The sequence below is a fragment of the Lolium rigidum genome, chromosome 2 (genome assembly GCF_022539505.1).
Source record: "Lolium rigidum isolate FL_2022 chromosome 2, APGP_CSIRO_Lrig_0.1, whole genome shotgun sequence".
Lineage (NCBI taxonomy): Eukaryota > Viridiplantae > Streptophyta > Magnoliopsida > Poales > Poaceae > Lolium > Lolium rigidum.
In genome coordinates, this window is record NC_061509.1 from 189873914 (window position 1) to 189882842 (window position 8929).

General features: G+C 49.8%; 1 long non-coding RNA gene across 1 annotated transcript; it reads right to left on the reverse strand.

Annotated features, from left to right (window-relative positions):
* Nucleotides 1-1995: 1995 nt before the first annotated feature.
* On the reverse strand, nt 1996-4164 carry LOC124687866. Its single transcript, XR_006998334.1, has 3 exons — nt 3156-4164; nt 2212-2796; nt 1996-2122 (listed from the first exon to the last, which is right to left on the reverse strand). It is a non-coding gene; the product is annotated as an uncharacterized LOC124687866 (long non-coding RNA).
* Between the last annotated feature and the right edge of the window lie 4765 nt (nt 4165-8929).

Sequence of the window (8929 nt, forward strand, 5' to 3'; positions counted from 1 at the left end):
CTATTCCCATTTCCAACATGTTTATCTTTTGGGTTTATCTTTTGGGTATGTCTATGTCTCGGTTGATTGAGATTTTCTTAAGTCTCAGTTACTTTAGAAAAGCGCTTTAAAAAAGTGCAACTTAGATTAGCTGTACTTTTATAGTTGCACTTTATTGACAGAAAAGTGTATTCTGTGAATGATTAAGAAATTCTCAGTTGACTAAGACATAGCAAAACCGTTATCTTTTTCTTAATAACGAGATGTAAATCGAAGCTAGCCTTCAAATTTATGACATGGTATCCCTATATCATAATTTTTAGAACTTAAATACTACTACTGTAATACGAGGGTGGCAGCCGCGGCCGTAGGAGGAGGCCGGGCGGCGCGGGTGCCGCGGGGCAGGGGCGCCTGCTGAACCGCCTGGGCGCGACGCTCATAGGCGCGCGCGTAGTGCATCGCCGTCTGGAGGTCCTGCGGGGCCTGGAGCTCGACGTCCACGCGGATGTGGTCCGGGAGGCCGCCAATGAAGAGCTCGGCGCGCTGTTGGCCCGTCACGCCGGGCGCATGGCATGCGAGGGTCTGGAAGCGGTCGGCGAAGTCCTGCACCGTGGTGGTGAACGCCAAACGCCCAAGTTCCGCCAAGCGACTGCCGCGGATCGGGGGGGCCGAAGCGGAGAAGGCAGAGCTCACGGAACCGGTCCCATGGGGGCATGCCACCCTCGTCCTGCTCCAGGGAGTAGTACCACGTCTGGGCGGCGCCGTGGAGGTGGTACGAGGCGAGCCACGTCCGGTCCGAAGCAAGGGTACGCTGTCCCCGGAAGAACTGCTCGCACTGGTTGAGCCAGTTGAGGGGGTCCTCGACGCCGTCATACGTGGTGAAGTCCAGCTTGGCGTAGCGTGGGACGCGAGGCCGGCGGCGCCCTGGGCGGGGTACTCCGCGCGACCCGCGGAGGGCTCCGCGAAGCGCGAGTGCGTCGGGTCCGGGAAGGACGGGCGCGGAGGGTCCCCGGCGGCCGTGTAGACGGGGGCGGCGCCGGTGCGGCCGGAGTAGACGGGGGAGGCTCCGTCGCGGTCACCCACGCCGGAGCCGGGAGGGTGACGGCGAGCTGCACCCGTTGGATGGGCACGCCACGGGGCGAGCGGCGGGGCCCGCGGCCGGGGGCCGGCTGCCACGGCGCCCACGGCCGGCGGAGGCGGCGAGGCCAAGGGCGGTGAGGCCGAGGGCGGCACAGGCACGCCCTGGGCGGGTGGAGCCGCCGGCGCGGCCGGGTACGCGGCGAGGGGCGGCGGCAGGGGTGGAGAGGTCATCCCCTGCGTGCCGATCAGGTACAGGCGGATGCCCTGGACGGCGGTGGCGAGGTCGCGGATGGCCGTCGAGAGCTCCTGCTGCGAGAGGAGGGGCGCAGCGTCGGCGGCATCCATCAGGGGCGCCGCGTCGCCCGTGGTGGGCGGCGGTAGGTGCGCGGCGGCGGTGAAGGCCGCCGGCGTCTCGGAGGTGGCGGCGGTGGTGGCGGTGGGCTGGCCCGAAGACATGATCGAAACTGAGGTCTCTGATACCAAATTGGTAGAACCAGCGTGTCTACCAGGCCTAGGGCGGAGATTGTAGGGGAAGGAGGGGATGGCGTGCGTGCGAAGGCGAGGGCGCCGGCGGCAGGGCGCCGTCGCGCGGCTAGGGGAGAGGCGGCGCACACGGCAGGGAGGCGGCTAGGGTTTGGGGACTCCGACTCCTGAGGGAGTCGGCAACAAAAGATTGTTTATTGCTTGCCTGATCTTGTCTATTACAACTTGTATTTATAAGAGAAACTGCGAAACCCTAATCTGCTAACTTGGCTAAGCCCCTAACTAAGCCTGGCCGGCCGGGCCAGTGGGCCCCCTCCGGCGGTAGACCAGGCCGGTCATAACAATCTTTATGCACAAAAGTACTTTATACAGTTTGTTAACTATCGTTTTTCAGAAGTTGCAAAGACAGGCCCACGAACGGCCACGCACACTTCATATCAATAAGCATAACTAATAATGTTCTTCTATTGAACACAGAAACATGGAAGCTTACCAACACACTGTTCTGTGCCAGCTTCATCATTCAAATGTATAGTGGAACCATCTTCCTGTCTGGTAATTAGTAACATCCATCTCCACGCTTTAAAATGAAATCAGAAATCACGTGTGGAAATGGGAATAAAAGCTAGATATGTGAAACACATCCATGGGAAAAAGAAGAAAACTAACTTGCAGGCGCTAGAGGGGCTCCTGGTCTCCTGGAGCATAGTCCCTCTGCTTTCCATGTCATGATGACAACCACATAAATTGACCTAGGCAACACTAACAAGAGTACGGTGAGAGAAAAAAGATTGCTCAACCAGAAGTTTTATTATGCAATTAGCATCACATCAGTTGTACTGAATTCATACCCGGAATCGATTTTCTTGTTCTGCCACAGTGATGTAGATAAACATGTGAGCGTGCCAACAGACTTGAAATGAGTAATAGCCAAGCTACAGAGTAGGATATAGCCAACCACATCTAATTGGAAGTGGACAGTTATTTACACAGATCATTTCCAATACCCTTATCATTTAGTTATTTACCTCAAGAACCATATCCAATTGGAAGCAGACAGTTATACACAACAAGATTGAAATAAAGTGTAGGTTGATTAATCAGATCAGGCATAACTAACCTTGAATATTTTCGCATCAGTATTCAGATCTCCAAACGTAAAGGACATACATGTTCTTTCTCAATCAGTGCATACCGTTCACATGCATGATTTGTTTCCCATGTCGAGTCTATCATATTGCAAACCACAAGAACCTGCCTTGAAAAGAGTAACTCAACATAATGTATTTAAAAGAAGCGTAAACCAGAATTCAAATGGCAATTGAGGAGAAGCTTAAGATGCATGTTGCTTAGTTGTGCATTACCCTAAACCCCTACGATTAAACCTACAGAAACCTAGAGGAGGGGTTGGGACGCCCGCCATAAGATACCACAAGCAGGAGGGGTCGCCATAGAGTTCGGTTTTATTCCATGGAAAGGCCGTTGAAAAGCAGACTTCGGGTTTTAATCCATGTGCCGCGTTAATCATCTTGTTATAGAGGAATATGTTTTAGTATTTAAACCTCTAACCGTGGCATAATGGCAACAAATTCAAATGGATGGAAATATCTCACCACAATCAGCTTTCCTGCATTTCAGATATTTTGGCCATGTTCATAGTACCTACTGCTGCTGCACCGGACAACATACCAACATGTAAAAACAAACAACTTAAAAAGTAATGAATCTCAATTTGGAGATTTTGACGCAAATGCTACCACAAGCAAAATCCCATACTGATTACTCAATAGCAATATATTTATTTGTGCAGTTGCCTACCAGCAAGCCCTCTTTATGCACATTCGAGGAAAAATGGCATACTGAAGAAGCTGTGGGGAAGTAACATACACATTCTTTGCAAGTCCTCGGCACAGCCTAGCAAGGTGGAGTCATCCTTTTCATTGCATGGTGTTTCTAGAGTTATTTACAGTTGGTATAATGTTTTTACCAGTTCATGATTTGTAATTTTTTTAGCATTTATGTAGTGTATCTCCTATGTTTTCATTTGAGCTGTCCATCCTACACTCTAAAAATTCCTTGTTATACTTTCCAAAATAAGGACAGTTCGTACCATATTACTTGAATTCAGAGGAAACAAGATCTATAAGCCGTAGCCCTCTTTTATGCAACTTGCCTTGCAACATCAACTGCCTCCACCCTGATAACCTGCAAAGTCAACAATTATAATCAGCTTAGTGGCTTATAAGAATCGGTAATGGAGAAGATTGCAGGAGGGGTGCCGCATTTGCGCTCGCGTTCCACTGCGGCAGTTGAGAGAACGTGACTGGTGGGGTGTTGGAGGAGGTAGCACACCTAGGAGGATTCACCCAGATCGTGAGAGAGAAAGGGAGAAATCCCAGATGGCTCTGCAAATTTAAAGAAAACAATAAGCATGCAGATTGTGAATCTGGGACCAACCGAACCCTTCTAACCGAGGGACATAGGGGAGATCTCGAATCATGGAGTTCGGGAAAGGACCGCCGGTGAAGATAATCTGAGTTGCAGGAAACGAGTACTCAATCGAAGACATTTATACTGATCAATTGGAAGGCATAAAGAGGGCAACAAATTAATTGCCCCAGCCTGAATGGTAACTGAAGAACGCAACTACGCAAGGAAGAGGAGAGATGCACCCCTTCAAGGCAGAGGAATGGGAGCAGCGCCGCCGCCTCTGAGCAATCAACACCATCGACCATCGTACGTTTTTTGTCCTTTTGAGATGAACACGATCCTACCTTACGGCCTCCTATCCGAAGCATTCTGCGTCGTCTGGCCCGATTCACCATAGTGTGCGCAAGTCGATTTGTGGAGTAGCAGCCCAGTGACGGTTTGCTGGTCCATTGACTTTGGGCTTAGTGAGTGGAGGGACGTCCAAGACGATCAAGTTCGTCGGTTTGCAGGATGTGACGGTGTATAATGTCAAATCGCTGTAGAGAGGCCGTGGTGGTTCCATTTTACTGTTACTCAATTCGATTTATTGTATGGACAGAATAACAGGACAGGAGTCAAGCAATAAACCAACTAACTAGTGGAAATGCAGATGTCCTCCGAAAGAACTAACAAACTAGTTTCAGACAGTCATGGTATAAAATTGAAAACATAAAATAGAATACAAACTTACTGATGGCACTACTGCAAGAGAAACACTGGCATAAAGAAGGTTGATTGATATTCCTTGGAGTTAAATTTCATAACAGGGACATGCGCATCAGTTACAGGTTGCAGTTCAGTCACTTCTTTTATTTGTGCTAATATGCCATAAAGTGCAGTAAAAAAAATCTTGCTGCAGTAAGAGAGTAGAAAACATTATTGACATCCCTGAAGTATAAACAACACTTATGGTACATGAAAGCAGTATCAATGTCAGCTCCAGGTACATTAACTTCTCAATGCAGAAATACCAATTATGCAGATGTGAACAATAACATGAGTAGGGAAACTATTTGTGAAAGATGAGAAATAGCAATAGAAATTATGTTCCAAACTTCTAAGCAACTTTTTTTCATTTTACCATAGCGTATTAGTTACTTGGCTAGTTGGCTATTCTGACAGAAATTATCTTGGCGTGCTACTGTTTTGATATTGGTCATATTTCTAGTTCAATTTATAACGAAGGGTTGATTATATCATGACCTCTCTAGCCATATTTTTAAGATTCTTTCATTTGCTTCTCATAATACAAGGGTGAATGCAAGCTTATAATAACCGGGCAAGTTGAGACTAGTTTTTCAGGAATGATATCAGAATATTACACAAGTGGAAATCAGATAACCAAACAAATGGAAATCAAATCAGAGTACCTGCTTCCTTGGTTTAACAGGGGCAACACTTTGAGGGAAATCATGAAGTTAAACTACAGGACATTGCCACTAAGCGCATTGTAACTTTTATCGAACACCTCTACAATATTGAACAATGGCGTTGGATCACTCTTAAACACCTGAGCAGATTATTTTCAACTGATTGCAGCTGAAATCAACATGAATTTGGATCTACAACTGTGCAAATGTGTCATCCAACTTACCTACAAAACCACTGCCGGGGGGGGGGTCCAAATACTTCAATTTTCCTCATTAGATGCTGCAGCAAAATCACCCAATGCACGGGAAGAACATGAATTGGGCGTTGCAGTTGTGCAAATATGTCATCCAACTTACTGACAAACCATTGCCACGGTCCAAATACTTCAATTTCCTCAAATTTCAGAAACGCAACAGCAATGTGCCACCACACACTGCAATGAAGTAATAGAACTAATCATTAGTCAGATCCACATACTACAATGAAGTCGCCCAATGCACGAGAAAGAACTAAAAACAAAAATGTCAGACGCTAATGTCATCGTTAACTATGTGGAAAATATAGCATAAACCCTAGAAATTTGGAATTCTAAAAGGGAAATGTGAACGTTAACTATGTGGGAAATATAGCATAAACCCTAGAAATTGGGAATTGTGAAAAAAAAAAAGCCAGGCGCTAATGTCTAGCGCATGCCAGCACGAGGGATGCAATTGCGCTATTTTTTACGACTGTGCCCTCATAGGGGATCTTTTCACTGCATTTTTTCGTCCGTGCGCACTTATCGGTGCTGGGTCACGGTGGGCTCGGAGGCCGTCTTTTCTCCCGTGTGCACTTTTTAGTGCTGGGTCACGGGCTGGGCTCAGTGGCCTCTTTTGTTTGTGCTCTTTGGCATCTTCCGCAGCTGACAGCCGTGCATCATCCTCGTGCTGGCAATGTAATCAGCAGAATTCTGCCTTATAAACAGCTCGGATTTTACCTAAACTTCCGGTATGGTACTAAAACCGCGCAGATAATAGCCGGGGACTGTATTTCGCGTCCCGCACCGCACCGCACTAAAAGGCCTCTCTGAAAAACTGAGGCCCAGCTAGGACCGTTCCGGCCCCCGAGGCCCGTTCCCCTTCCAGCAGCTCGTCTCGTCGCCGCCGCTACCGCCGCCGCCAGCAGCACGGCCGTCGTCGCTGGCTGCTCGCTTGTCTCCACCCAGGTCAATTAGCCTCCCCGTTCTCTTCATCCCCGCGGATCGACAACGGAGGGGCAGCAAGGAGGCCCTGCTGGTGCGGCACCGTGGCGGGCGCCGGCTCGACGCCTGTATGCGTGTGAGGCAGCGGCGGCGATTGTGACCCTGAGGTGGCCAACTCGAGCGCGCTGACGGTCCACCAGCGTCGGAGATTCGTCGCTGCTCGAGGACGGCCCCCCGCAGGGGCACGTCGAGCACACGAACGGCGGCGGCCGCCTCAGGTGCGCGACCACATGGTGCAGATAATGGGAACTTGCCGGACACCTTGCCACGCCATGACGATTGGGTCCGGTCATTGGTGTTGCAGATGGGGAAATCTTTTGTGTCTTCGTTGCTGATTTCGTTGATTTCAGGGAGGATCTGCTGCAAATTGAGAGGATCTGGAGAACATATGGATCTGGAGAGCTGGGGACAGACCTGGAGAGCTGGGGACAGACCCGACAGGAAATCTGGACATCAGGAGAGAAATATAAAGACAAGGAAATTTGGACAGATAGAGAGATTTGAAGATACACTTGCATGAGAAACAAAAACCTTTTCAATATCAAAGAAATTCGAAAAAAGTGACACTATTCTTTGTGGATGGAAATTCCCATGCAGATGAGGAATTTCGTTTCATATATGACAAAGGCAATGTATTGTTTAATCAAAAAAAATTCTTTCTTTCTCAAGCAAAACTTTTGTGTCAAAATTTTCTAGCATGATAAAAAAAAACAAATATGTTGTAGTGTGCTAGATATTGCACATGATCATAGGCCTTACGTATAGCCGACAATGTCCAAGATCATGCAACCCCATGACCACTCCCCTGCCGTTGTGGGGAGACGATTGTCAAGGGAGAGGAAGCACAAGAGGAAGAAGGTGTGGTAGCACGGCGCGGTGGAAGAAATTCTACGGCGTGGGGCGGGAGGGGGTGGTGGAGCAAGGCGGCGAGTGGCAAGCGGCGTAGGGAAGAGAGCGAGGAAGAGGGAGCGTGTTGGGAGGAACTGCGGGATTGATCAAAAGTTTATGAGGGACGATTTGCAAAATCAACGATCTGGCACCTAAATCTAGATGGAGGGAGTACATAACTCAAGAAAGAAAGAAGACAAATTCTAGGGTGACACTATTCCCTTTTCCAACATGTTTATCTTTTTTTTAATAACGAGATGTAAATCTTTTTTTTTAAATTCATTCGGGTGGAAACTCGACAAAGTTGCTATTAATAACTGGAGTACAAGGAGACCCTAAAAGATACCAAAAATTACATAGGGGTCTAGGATATGCAAAGAGGACCATAAAGGAAAAACAAAAACGCGATCAAGTCCTCCATCTTCCTCCTCCAGATCGGGCTCGACCGACGGACTGCGACATCATCTCCGGGGACACATCACTTGGAGACGAAGCACATGAGAACACCGTTGGCCGGAGCAGAGCAGCGGCGGAGCGACAGCCCTACTGTCATTCAGTCCGACGCCAAATAGCATCGGAGAGGAGCTCCTCAACAAAGTCGTCACCGCCATCAAGCAACTCCCGCAAGCAAGACACCACCATGGGGCTTGAGCAAGCGAGACAGAGAGCCGGCCGCGACTAGTACTGCACCATCAGCAAGAAGGAGAAGCACAGCTGCATGACACCTCCCGCCCCCTCGCCTCCACGGCCGGTCAGGCCGTAAGAAACCAAGCAGCCCACCCTCGTGCCCACCTCCCCCGCCACCATGGCCGGCCAAGGAGGCAAGAAGGACATCTTCTCTTCAGCTGACGACTCCTAGGCGCCTTATCGAAGAGCGTAGCCGCCGACAAACTCCAGTCCAAGATCCACCATGGATCTGGAAGGAGGTCACCGGCGACGGGCCACCTGGTGCCGCGCCAGAGCACCAGAGAGGCACACAACCCTTGCCACCTCCAGATCAAGTCTTTGACACCAACTTCGACCACTCCCCCTCACCACCAAGGCCGCCCAGGAGCGGAAGAAGGGGCGCCAAGAGGAGCTCGAAGGAGATGACACTGGCCTTATTGCTGAGATCGGTCGAGGAGGGGCTCCCTGGACTCCGGCCGCCGGAGCAGAGAGGGACACCGCCAGAACTCGGCCCGCTACGGATGCGGCCGCGAACCAGAGCTCCTACTCCAAATCTAACCGGCAAACCGTTGGGAATCTACTCCTAACCTAGGAAACTAACTCTGGCGCCTCACCTCCGCCACCTCCGGCCGGCATCGCCGCCGGAGGGGCTCGGGATCGGGCCAGATCTCGTGGATGAGCCTCTGGCTACTGTAGCGAGCGGAGAGAGGGGACGGGGAGAAAACCTGGTCTTTTACTTTCAAGTATATGGGA